The sequence below is a fragment of the Bos indicus genome, chromosome 8 (assembly GCF_029378745.1).
Source record: "Bos indicus isolate NIAB-ARS_2022 breed Sahiwal x Tharparkar chromosome 8, NIAB-ARS_B.indTharparkar_mat_pri_1.0, whole genome shotgun sequence".
In the NCBI taxonomy this organism is placed as follows: Eukaryota; Metazoa; Chordata; class Mammalia; order Artiodactyla; family Bovidae; genus Bos; species Bos indicus.
Window position 1 is genome coordinate 66,164,790 of NC_091767.1, and position 13,980 is coordinate 66,178,769.

A 13,980-nucleotide genomic window follows, 5' to 3' on the forward strand; every position below is an offset into this window, starting at 1 on the left:
TTTTTATCCTTTCTTCCACCTGATATATAGATCAAGGAACTCAGACCTACTCTTAGTAGAAACACAAGATCCAAAATACAGGCACTCTTTACTGGGATTCTATCAGGAAAGCAAAATGTCAAAGTAGTATATTTCTATATTTCTCAAAGAATTTTATCACATTTCTTATGTCTAAGTTATCTGCTAAATTTTGCATTCATAATATGATACTTCTGACCTTATCCATATGTTTTTAGAGCCTCACATTATTCTTTATTCAACTCAGTTCTTTTAAGATGATATAGTCTCTTGAATTTGCAATTCAGATAAAATACGAACTTTACTTCTACTTCAGAAAACTTTCACTTCTGCTATACCATTTCAATTTAAAGAAGAAATTCTATAACCATCAGTTTATTAAATAATTAATTGACTAAATAGAATAGTCTTTGGTTATCTTATTTAACTCTGCTAAGGCTCAAAATCTCTCAAAAATGTACATATTGATATTCATTGAAAATGCTTGCAGAAGTTTTGGTTTGGTATTAATTCTAGTATCTTGTAAATATAACCCAAATGTATGAGGGGCAGGAAAAGTCTAAATACTGTGATTTTAGTCCTCTGTGAGTATGAATGACATAGCAGGGAGAAGAGCATCCACCTGTATATCCTACAAATATTTGACTACCTTCCATTCTATATTATATTATATCACTTTATATATAATATTACATGTAAAGTGATATAATATATATTATATGTATAATATGAACATATATTATATCACTTAAAGTTGTGAAGTAGATAAGTGCATATTATCTCTCAGTTATCATGTAAGCAGTAATCATGGTATATGTCTTCACATTAAGATAAAAAATCATCCTGTAGGTAAATTGTGAATTTTTAGGGAAGTCTATGTTCATTTCCCTGAATTTCTCTGACAATATCTCTTTATGTTAGTTCCTTTTTCCTTACCTGGTTTTTCCCTCTCACTGGGAATATATATAAGATGATGTGGCATATTACTCTGGGCTACACACTGGCTGGTCAGCACCACTGGACACATAAAGACACATGACTGCTTTGCAGCTCTCCTTGCCAGTAGACACAGGGATCCATGGGATGCTGCTAAATAACTCCTCTGTGCATTTAATTAAAATAAAAATGAAGCATCCTTTGTACTTCTTCAAAGAGAATGAAACCCCAGCAATGGTTCCAATATGAGAGATGTTATCCCCGTGGGAACAATATCCCTGTGGGAAAAAAATTCCTATACAGACCTATAAAGGGCCTCCTTCTTCCCTAAGAGTGTCTCATCACAGCCCAGCCCAGGCCTATTTTCAGCACTGATTATTCCGGCTGTCTCTGAACACTTTGACACTTTCAGACTCTCTCTCATCCCTGGTCTTTAGAAACCCTTCTTCCTGGCTCCCTTCTTCCTTTGACTATTGTTCAGTCTCCAGGAAGGCATAAATCAAATAAAAGCAAGATAAAATTATAATACTACTTTTAACATTTGTGTTTTTTAAATGTGTTGTTTATTTTAATGCTTTTCCACCCATCTTATTTCTTTCTGGATTGAAGATCTGAGTATTCATTTTCATAAGAAAACATACAAGAGATATATTAGCCTGATTTTTCCTATGTTTATTAATTGTTTATACCTACTTAATTCCAAATGAGATCTAAGATGACTTTACAATAAAAGCACAAATATAATTGAACCAATAAAAAATGATTGAAATAATAGAAATCCATTAATAAAAAAGAGAAGATAAAAGTACAATTGGTATGCCTAGAAAGAAGAGAAATAGAATTATACTAAATGTTCAAGTAAAGCCACAAAAGGTAGAAAAAGATTATAAGACAAAAACAGGAGCAAAGATTGAGAGCAAAAAATAGAAAATAGTAACAAGCATGGTAGATATTAACCCAACTATATCAATAGTCATTTTCAACATAAGTGGTCTAAATATACTAATTGAAAGTCACAGACTGTCAGAGTGGATCAAAAACCAATATCCAGCTCTATAATGTCTACAAAAATCCCACTTTAAATATAAAGGTACATGTAAATTGAAAACAAAGGGATGAAGACGAGCATACCACATTAATACTAATCAAAAGAAAGTGAGAGTAGCTATATTAATTGCAGAGAGTGGCTTCAGAACAAAAATTATCAGGGATATAGCAAGTCATTACACAGTGATAAAGTGTGTCAATATATGTGAAGCAAAATCTGATAGAACTACAAGGAGAAATAGATAAATCCACTATCACATATGGAAACTTTAACACTTTAACTTTATCTGACTGCAAGGAGTTCAAACTGGTCAATCCTAAAGGAAATCAACCATGAATATTCTTGGAAGACTTGTTATGGAAACTGAAACTCCAATACTTTGGCCACCTGATACAAAGAGTCGACTCATTGGAAAAGACCCTGATGCTGGGAAAGATTGAAGACAAAAGGAGAAGAGAGTGGCAGAGGATGAGATGGACAGATAGCATCACCAACTCAGTGGACATGATTTTGAGCAAACTCTGGGAAACAGTGGAGAACAGAGGAGCATGGCGTGCTACAGTTTATGGGGTTGCAAAAGGTCAGACACGACTTAGTGACTGAACAACAGCAAAATTATAAACAGACAAATTCAGCAGGCAGAAAATCAAGAAAGACATAGTTGAACTAACAATACCATCAAGCAACTAGATGAAATGGGCTTCTATAGAGTTCTTCATTCAGTGGCAGCAGAATACACATTCTTCTCAAACTAGTAGGTAACACTCACCAAGATAAACAACATTCTGGGCCATAAGACATGCTTTAGCATATCTTAAAAAGTAGAAGTCATACAATTTCTGCTCTCAGACCACAAAGGAATTAAACTAAAAATCAATAACAGAAATAGAGCCAAAAAAGTCCCAAATTGTGGAAAGTAAACAACATACTTCTAAATCACACACGCATTAAACAGGAAATCTCAAGAGAAATTAAAAGCTATTCTGAACAAAATGGAAACACTGAAATCTGTGGAATGTAGCAAAAGCAGTGCTTCAATGGAAATTTATAGCATTTAATGTACATATATAATTTATAGCATGAATACACATACCATGAAAAAAGAAAGATCTAAAATCAATAACTAAGTTTCCACCTTAGGAAAGCAGAAAAAGAAGAATAACTTAAATCCAAAGTCAGAAGGAGAAAAAAATAGTGAAAATTAAAGTATAAATCAGTGAAAGTGAAAATTGAAAATCAATAGGAAAAAACCAGCAAAACAAAAACTGGCTCTTTGAAAAAATAAATACAATCTGTAAGCTGTTAGCAAGACTAACTGAATCACAAGCTGGAGTCAAGACTGCCAGGAGAAATATCAACAACCTCAGATATGCAGATGATACCACCCTAATGACAGAAAGTGAAGAGGAACTAAACAGCCTCTTGATGAAAGTGAGACAGGACAGTGAAAAAGCTGGCTTAAAACATTCAAAAAACTAAGATCATGGCATCTGGTCCCATCACTTCATGGCAAATAGATGGGAAGCAATGGAAACAGTGACAGACTTTATCTTGGGAGGCTTCAAAATCACTGCAGATGGTGACTGCAGCCATGAAATTAAAAGATGCTTCCTCCTTGGAAGAAAAGCTATGACCAACCTAGATAGCATATTAAAAAGTAGAGAAATAGCTTTGTCAATAAAGGTCTGTATGGTTTTTCCAGTAGTCATGTACAATGTGAGAATTGGACCATAAGGAAGAATGAGTGCTGAAGAATTGATACTTTTGAACTGTAATGCTGGAGAAGACTTGAGAGTCCCTTGTACTGCAGAGATCATATAAGTCAACCCTAAAGGAAAGCGGCCCTGAATATTCATTGCAAGGACTGATGCTGAAGCTGAAGCTCCAATACTTTGGCCACCTGATTCAAAGAGTCAACTCTTTGGAAAACCCCTGATGTTGGGAAAGATTGCTGTCAGAATGAGAAAGGGGCAGCTGAGGATAAGATTGCTGGATGGCATCACCAACTCAATAGATATGAGTTTGAGCAAACTACAGGAGATAATGAAGGACAGGGAAGCCTGGCACACGCAATCTATAAAGTCGTAAAGTGTTGGACATAACAGCAACTCAACAGGACTTCCCTAGTGGCTCAGACAGTAGTGTCTCCCTACAATGCAGGAGACCTGGGTTCAGTCCCTGGGTCAGGAAGATTCCCTGGAGAAGGAAATGGCAACCCAGTCCAGGACTCTTGCTTGGGAAATCCCATGGATGGAGGAGCCTGGTAGGCTACAGTCCACAGGGTCAGAAAGAGTAGGACAACTGAGCGACTTCATTTAGCAACTGAACAACAAAACTAAAAAAAAAAGTAATACAAAGTTCTAAAAAGAAGCTGTTAATGATTATGTCTATAAATTCAGAGTCTCCGCTATTAACTCTATCAAAATACTATAAATTTTAAGAATTATGCATTTCCATTCCAGTTTATTTTAATAAATGACGATTTATTATTGGAGGGAAAAGAGAGAGTACCATTTTATGATAAACTTAGATTAAGTTATAAATAGTATATTTAAGAATAAAATGTTGAAAATTTTTTCTAATGTAAAAAGATTACTATGTGACACTATCTCTTTAATAAAAAGTTATAAAATCTTTAAAATATTTCAGAACACTTAAAGTTTTGGTGCTCAATCAGTGCCATAGAATTATGTTCATATATCTCATAATTGTCTAACTTCCTATAAAAAAGCCTGTTGTTTCTTCATTTATCCTGTCTGTAGATGAATTTTGTGGTTGTAAACATCTTATGGAGTAAAAATGATTTTAGAAAGCATTGTATTTTACAGCATGATAATTTATCATGCATAAAAACTGGATTTAGCTATAACTAAATACTTAACCAGAAAGAAATTAGTCCCTTGTGATGTTTTCCTTAAAATATATGTCACTAATTTCCTAGTTTGGATAGTTCTTAAATGACTGATTTGTGGTTCCTTCGGTTTGTTGGGTTAAAATGTTTTACTGTTTTGCTTTTCTTTGAATGACAGTCAGCTTTATTTATCAGTCTCACACACACAAACATATCAGCTTGTGTTTTCTTTTTTGCTTTTTGCATCTCTCTATTTACCTTTCATTTCCCTAAACTTTGCTTTAATTCTTTGCAAAAACATACAATTGCTGATGTTGATACTATCCTTTTCTTCCCATCTTGATTTAGCTTCTGAGCATTGGGAACTTTGTATGCTGTGAATATCTGTTAGATTCCTTTCAAAGATTAAAATGAGATGTGTTTTTTGATGTTCACAGTGATTTTCTTTTTTAGTTTATTTTGTATTAGACTATAGCTGATTTACAAGGTTTTGTTAGTGTCAAGTATACAGCAAAATGATTCAGTTATACATACAGCTATGTCTATTATTTTTCAAATTCTTATTCCACTTAGATTATTACAGAATACTGAGCAGAGTTCCCTGTGTTATACAATAGAACCTTGTTGGTTATCCATTTTAACTATAGTAGTTTTTATATGTCAATATATCCCAATTTATCCTTGTTTTAATAAGTAACTTTTTGAGCTTTCACTTTTTAAGATAAGAAATTTAATCAAATAGTTATCTTTGTCTTCTAGATTCCAAATAAATCTTATGATTGTTTGAACAGTGGGCATAAAATTGTATGAACTCCTGGGCTTTATCTATCTCATTGGAGATTCTCATTCAGAAGCTGGACGTGAGGCTGGGGAATCTTCACTTGATTTGACAATTACAGTAAAGCAGACTCCCCAGAAGGAAAACTCTGGGGACACATGAAGGTTTGCCATCTCTTACAGAATGGGCTTGCCCATTCCTGTTAGATGACAGGTGGAAGCAGACACTATATTCTTTGAGGATGAGTTGAAATTTGGGCAAAAAACTCCTCTGACCACTTCAAACTTGCTCTCCCCATCTCCCTTCTTGATTGATGCCCTGGAGATGAGGCTCAAGTCACAGCCTGTGGTGCCCCCAGAGGTGCTGGCTGGTCCTAAGCCCTAAGCCTTTTCTCAGTAACCTGACTGGGCTGCCAAAATCTCCCCCTAAGACCACCACTTGGCTTTGTTAGCTCCTGTCCATACAGCTTCTAAGTGTACTTTGGCTTGGACTTCCAGTTGATTTACTAGTGAAACATTTACTAAGTTCAGCCAGTTTGGGACGTTCAACTATATTATTTATAAATTCTTGATTTACTCTAATTTTCTAAAACTTACATGAAAAGTTTGTCCAGGCCTTGTCACCTCTGCATAGAGTTGTCATTCTACTTGAATCATGCAAGAGATCTGTCTAATAACCATCTGGCTGTTTACTGTCAGTACTCACCCCTCAGCAGCTGTTAAGTAGGAGATTCACTTGTACACATGTCATTCCAAAGCTCACTTTTGTAAGGGAAGAGGCATTAGGAATGGGAGGTGTTTAGTTAAGTTGATGAAAGATGGACCCCATTACACTGCTATCTGTGTCACAGGGCTTAATGCAATTCTTCTGTGTTCATCTGTTGATTTACAGACATTAATATTGTTTGACAACTGCCTAGTGTCAGAAATAAATTATTGGCTCATTTTTAAACTTAAGTGCTATTGATTCAAACATGCAAACATATTTGTATATCTCTTATATGTTTAAAAAAGTTACCACTTTAACTGAACATCTGCTTGGAAAACACTGGACAACATAGAATCAATAGCTATAAAAATAACTCTTATAACTTTAATAAACTCTATCATTGAATCCATGTTGAATCTTATTCTACATGGTTGGTCCTAGAGCCCTGCAGATGCACAGAGGAGATGTGAGCTGCCAAAGTATGCAGTAAGAGTCAACAGTAAGCCAAGTTGTCACAGGCACCTCTTTTCAAGCCATGTGATTATCTAAATATTTGCAGCTAATATCACACTGTTAGAAATTACTCACTGAACAGCAGTCACTTCACTTCTAAAAGAGCAGCTTCCAGTAGAGGAATTTTTAAAAGCTCATCTGTGAAAAATAAATGAGAAAACTAGATAGACAAGAGAAAACTGGATAGAATATGTTAAGCTTTGATAAAGACCCAGATAACACAAATGTAACTTTGCATTGTTCAAATTCCTTAACCATCACTTCAAGTATCAAAGTATCATCTGCTAAGTTGACCCAACTCTTAGGTGCATATCTTGGTGGTTATCAGTTTCCTATCTCTGTTATAGGATTTTATGTAAATTGTACTTAATTTGATCATTAAGTCCCTTTTCAGTCTCTTCTTAGATCTCATGTTAATTTATTTCATTCACCCATTGCTACCATTGCAAAGTAAATAGCCATTGTTGTTGTTATTTAGTTGCTACGTTGTGTCCAAATCTTTTGCAACCCCATGGATTGTAGCCTCCCAGGCTCCTCTATCCATGGGATTTTCCAGGCCAGAAAACTGTCTTTACTTTATCTCTAACCGTACTGAAGCAGGAGATAGATGGACTGCTGGGGCAAATAGCTGGAGTTGTTCTCTGTGGACTGAAACTCCAAGACAAAAATAGCAGGACAATCGAGGGAGAAGGCTGAGACCTTCCCAGATAGAATATAAGCGATCACATATTTCTCATTCTCAAAGTCAAGAGACGTCCCCGACTATACATGAGCAAAAAGGCTCCTTGGAGGTCCAAAGGGGAGTGATGTTCAGTGATGTTAAATACCCATAGGCCTCTTTGGTAGAATCCATCTTGGCTGAGAGATGCATAAGCACATGGGAGGACTCTGAGATAAACCAAATACAGACTCTGAACCAGGGAAATCATAATGATTGGCCAGAGGAAATCCAGGAGAAATGCCCCATAGAAGTGACTGAAACTACCACGAGGACTCAGCTCTCTCTCTCTCTCTGTCTGCCTGTGTGTCTATCCACACATACTGTACTCTTCTTTCCTCCTAATAAACACTTTACTTATTTCACTACTTTTTGTCTTTGTGGGAATTCTTTTTTCTGTAAAGTTGAAGGGCCAGGGCCTTGTCACCACACTGGTCTAGTGGCTAAGATTTGATACCTTCAGCACTATGACCCAACCTCAATCTCTGGCCAGGAACCAAAATCCTGCTTCAAGCCACGGTAGGCCAAGGCCGCCTGAGATTGCTACTAACTGGATTCCTTAAGTTAATTGAACTCTCTCTCTCTCTCTTATTTTCTTCAGACTGACGCCAGATTCTTTTCATGACATAGATCTAATAATTTTATCCTCCTACATATACACACACATTATTAAATCCCATTACTTGTTTCTCATTGCTCTCAGGATAAATACCAACATCTTTTCACAGCCTTTAAGGCCCAGGATGTCCAGGACCATGCCTGGCTTTCCAACCTCATCCAGTGCTTCCCCTCCATCTCCTGCTCCCATAGTCAAAGGGCCTTCTCTCCAGTTGTTCACACCTTCTTCACCATGAGGCTCTGTGGATGGTGTTTCACCTGAAGACCGTATCACCTGCACAGTTAATGCTCATTCCTGCTGACCATCCTGGTATTTTTGTCTTGGAGTTTCACTCCAAGCTCTTTGGTGCTTGGAACCATACAGAGATTAGCACGGCCCCTGTGCAAGAATGGCATACAAATTCATGAAGCATTCCATTTTTTATCACAGATTAAAAGAACAAACTTATGGTTACCAGAGGGAAGGGTGTGGGAAAGAGAGATAGATTGGAACTGACATGTATACACTACAATATTTAAAATGGATGACCATCAAGGACCTATGATAGAGCGCAGGAAACTGCTCAACACTCTGTAATAACCTAACTGAGAAAAGACTTTGCAAAAGAAGAGATATATGTATATGTATAACTGAAAGGTTTTGCTGTACACCTGAAACTAATACAACACTGTAAAATAACTACAGTCCAATATAAAATAAAAATTTTGGGGAAGTCTTTACTGGCTGGATTTGAGTTCCTCTGTAAAATCTGAGAGAATTGAATTTCTTTCCTTAAGACCATTTACTTTAGAATAAGATAACTTGCTCATAATTGTCTTTATTTAATTATGTTCTCTTTACTATACTTTGTCTTCATTAAAAAGACTGATATATTTTCCTTCTCTATGTTTTCCATTTTTATTACAGGGATGCCAATAGAATTGGTACTCAAAAAATATATCTCTCTCTCTGTGTGTGTGTGTGCACGCGTGCACGCTCAGTTGCTCAGTTGTATCCAACTCTGTGACCCCATGGACTGTAGCCCTCCAGGCTCCTCTGTCCCTGGGATTTCCCAGGCAAGAAAACTGGAGTGGGTTGCCATTCCTTCTCCAGGGGATCTTCCTGGCCCAGGGATTGAACCTGGGTCCCCTGCATTGCAGGCAGATTCTTTACCATCTGAGCCACCAGGAATATATGTGTGTGTGTGTGTGTGTGTGTGTGTGTGTGTGTCTTTATTGAATTTGTTATAGTATTGGATTTGTTTTATGCTTTGATTTTTTTGGCCACAAAACATGTGGGATCTTAGCTCCCCAACCAGGGGTCGAATCCACACTCTTATGCATTGGGAGGCAGAGTCTTCAAAGTATATTTTGAAAGAATTAATAAAGGGGTTGATATGTCTTAATATAATGTTATATACTATTACTGAAATACTACATTTTAAAATAACTTTCATACTTAGCATGAACCTAAAATTATACAACCAGTCTAACTGATAGTGTTAAACATGCAAAAAATCAAAGGGTATTTTTCCTGTGAATACTACTTGAAGAAACTTTTGGAGAATAAATTTCTTCTAATCAAGACCTACCAGCAAAATAAAGCAAAAACATTGGCAATGAAATTTGTATATATCAATTTTGATACTAAAACAAATATGGAGACTCGAACCTGGACATAAGAAAAATGTCTTGACGATGCAGAATTGACATATTCAGTGAAAACTCAAAGGGAGAGGTGAAAGAATGTCAAAGGAAGAACAATTTTATTGATTCTCTCATCTGAACAAGATGACCTGGGTAAGGGCAGAGGGATGTAGTAATTTCAGAAGTCACTGGTAGATTCTATTTTTGAATCAGGAAAATGAAATTAAATAATTCCCCTCTCTTCACTATTATACTTCTGGAACTTCACTAATTTTTATTTGGTTCATCTCAATGGACATTCTCAGTCTCTCTTAATGACTCTTTCATGTACTTTTTTGATTTGTAATGTCACTGTACTGTGTTCAGAAAGCAGCTCTCATTCCAGCCAAAGTAAGTAAAATTTCATTTCAGAACAAATTATAAAATTAGAAATTATACCATAAATTGCTTCTACTAATCTTCTGTTCATCTCATAATTTGAGGTTTATCTGTTTATCTATATTTTTATTTTAATGTCATTTTGCACTTCCAAGATGTCCAGTTGGTCATTTTCATATTTTATAGCCCTATATTTATATAGAAGCATTATTATTTCCTCATTTGCTGACTAATTGTATTTATTTATATGGTTATTGAAACTAATGAAGGAAACTGTTTTATTAATGAGTTAATCTATGTGGATTATCAATATAAGGTAATCTATGAAACAAAGCAGAAGTTCTTAGTCAAAAAGGCCATGAGATCTTAATTTATCTGGGAAATTTCACAACTTTTGAGGAAGGTGTTGGGATTCCACAGGACTTGGATTTGAGTATTTCATTAGATTTCATCAAACTCTCAAGAGAAAAGAGAAGGTCCAAACTAATAACTGCATTGTATTATGATTTAACTAATTATTCCAGGCTTTGCTTTTCATGTGGTAAGTGATAACAGTGGCATTCACAAAAATGCCAGCCTTGTAGGAACAATACCTTATGCTAGACCTAAAAATAAAAGCCATTCTATTAGTTTTGAGCAACCTAAGAGCTACAGGGAGGCTCTTCATGAGGCTCTTGAGGTCTGCAGGTGAAGGATGTGTGAATCATCTATAATAATTTGATTTCTTGTCAGACAGTTGAAGACTCTACCTTGTCAAGCTGCTGCACATTTAAAGAGAGAAGGTTTAAATTAATACATGTGAGCTTTAATTCCACATCTCCTGCAAAATATACCTCTCAGATTCCAAATATGATAAAGAGTCTGAGCATATGGCTTGGTGTCAATAATTATCAAGAGTATCTTGAATAATAAACCTTTCTAAGCCAACCAATATGTCAGTCTTTCGACTGATATTATAATTTTTATCTATGTTGAGAAACGCATTCCTTTGAGGTCCATTGTCAATGGCACATATAGAAAGGATTAAAGGAGTTATTTCTTCCCTGACTGGAGAATAATGACCTGGCAGATACAGTCCCATGTAGACCAGTGAAGTAAGAGCTCTGCAATGACCATATTGAGTGTGAATAAGCATTCTATTTTTTTTTTTCAAATGAAATATAGGCATTAATTCTTCAGGAATTGTCCTTGAAAAATAAATTTTAGTATATAAATATTCAGATTTATCTTTTGAGCTTCTTCATTATTCATTTAAGAATAATGATATCCATTCAATTTTAGTTGACTTGTAGAAAGTGGAAAGGAGGAAATTAAGGCTCATTTTCTCATATTTTAAGTTTTAGTTTTGTTGAGTACAGATGGACTTCCCTGGTGGCTCAGATGGTAAAGTGTCTGCCTACTATGTGGGAGACCCAGGTTCAATTCCTGGGTAGGGAAGATCCTCTGGAGAAGGAAATGGCCACACACTCCCGTATTCTTGCCTGGAAAATCCCATGGACAGAGGAGCCTGGTAGGCTACAGTCGAGCGACTTCATTTTCTTTCACTTTCACTTTTGTTGAGTGCAGATATTTACTGAAAAAAATGGGTAAGTGTCACGGGTTATTATATTTCTATCTTGAACCTATGTAACAGGAAAGCTAAAAAAGCAAAGCCACCTATTTTGTGAACCAGTAATGAACAAGGGGAATTTGAAATTAAACACATAATACATTTATATTATACCATCAAAAATGAAATACTTAGATATGAATCTAACACAATATGTACAAAATCTATACTGAGGAAACTTTAAAATACAGATAAGTGAAAACAAAGGACTAAGTTAATGGAGAGATATTCCATGGATAGAAAAGCTCAATGTTGTCAAGATATCAGTTCTTCCAAACTTGATCTCTGGGCTCAGCAAAATTCTGGTCAAAATTCCAGCAATATGTTTAGTATACATTGATATGCTGATTCTCAAGTTTATATAGAAACCCAGAATAGCTAACACACTACTGAAGGAAGAGTATGGAGTAGGAAAACAATACTAGATTTAAAACTTACTATAAAGCTACAGTAATGATAGTGTGATATTGACTAAAAAACGAAAGATTGATCAATTGATGAAGTAGAGTAAAGAGCCCAAAGTATAATAGATCCACATAAATATAGTCAGCTAGGTCGATATAGGTTCATTGATTGTAGAAAATGTACCACCTAGGAGTAGGCTGTTGATAGTGGAGGCTTTGCATTTGTGAGGATGAGGGTATATAAGAATTCTCTGTACTTTCTGCTCAATTTTCTGTGACTTGAAACTGCTCTAAAAATATTCCATTAAAAAAAATCACATACATTTTTCTTTCATTACACAAGAATGATCACAAAAGAAAACATAAGAAATAGTGATTCATGAAATATATTATCATTAGAGTAGTTAAAGCTTTGCAACAATAAAAACAGAATTATAATCATGAATATTATTTTTAAAATAAAAATATTAGATAAATAAGAATTAGGTGGTACTTAAATAAAAACAAGTCATTGAAAAAACAAGATGATAAAGTACATGGTTGTGCCTTATTTTACCTATTGGGTTTTCACCACCCTCAGATATGGCCTTCCATGACCCTGACTTACACAGAATCCACACATGGAGGGCAGTGGCCCATGGTTTAGCCTCCAGCACAATAACCTGCATCTGTGGAATCAGTAACCTGTAGACATTAACTCTGAAGAAATCACAGGAATTGGTTTCATGGATTTAAGAAGACATAAAATGGTTTATCTAATGTGTAACACGAACATGAAAATATCGACAAGAATAAAAATTACCTTTGACATATGAAAAGATGCTCAACATCACTAATTATTCAGTTTAGTTCAGTCACTCAGTCATGTCCGACTCTTTGCAACTCCATGAATCGCAGCACGCCAGGCCTCCCTGTCCATCACCAGCTCCTGGAGTTTACCCAAACTCATGTCCATCGAGTTGGTGATGCCATCCAGCCATCTTATCCTCTGTTGTCCCTTTCTCCTCCTGCCCCCAATCCCTCCCAGCATCAGGGTCTTTTCCAATGAGTCAACTCTTCACATGAAGTGGCCGAAGTATTGGAGTTTGAGCTTTAGCATCAGTCCTTTCCATGAACACCCAGGACTGATCTCCTTTAGGATGGATTGGTTGGATCTCCTTGCAGTCCAAGGGACTTTAGAGAGTCTTCTCCAACGCCACAGTTCAAAAGCATTAATTCTTTGGCACTCAGCTTTCTTCACAGTCCAACTCTCACATCCATACATAACCACTGGAAAAACCATAGCCTTGACTAGATGGACCTTTGTTGGCAAAGTAATGTCTCTGCTTTTGAATATGCTGTCTAGGTTGGTCACAACTTTCCTTCCAAGGAGTAAGTGTCTTTTAATTTCATGGCTGCAATCACCATCTGCAGTGATTTTGGAGCTCTCAAAAATAAAAGCTGACACTGTTTCCACTGTTTCCCCATTTATTTCCCATAAAGTGATGGGACCAGATGCCATGATTTTAGTTTTCTGAATGTTGAGCTTTAAGCCAACTTTTCACTCTCCTCTTTCACTTTCATCAAGAGAAATGCAAATCAAAACTACAATGAAGTACCCCCCTCACATAAGTCAGAAAGGCCATCATTAAAATGTCTACAAACAACAAATGCTGGAGAGGTATGGAAAAAAGGAATCCTCCTACACTGTTAGTGGGAATGTAGATTGGTGCAGTCACTACGGAAAACATTATGGCTGTTCCTCACAAAACTAAAAATAGAGTTGCCATATAACC

At 35.9% G+C, this 13,980-nt stretch overlaps 1 non-coding gene and 1 pseudogene across 1 annotated transcript; both read left to right on the forward strand.

The window, feature by feature from the left end:
* The first annotated feature begins 8,513 nt into the window (after positions 1–8,513).
* On the forward strand, positions 8,514–8,612 carry LOC139184690 (U6 spliceosomal RNA; annotated as a pseudogene).
* Positions 8,613–11,557: 2,945 nt separating this feature from the next.
* On the forward strand, positions 11,558–11,629 carry TRNAS-ACU (transfer RNA serine (anticodon ACU)). Its single transcript has one exon. It is a non-coding gene; the product is annotated as a tRNA-Ser (tRNA).
* Positions 11,630–13,980: the final 2,351 nt, after the last annotated feature.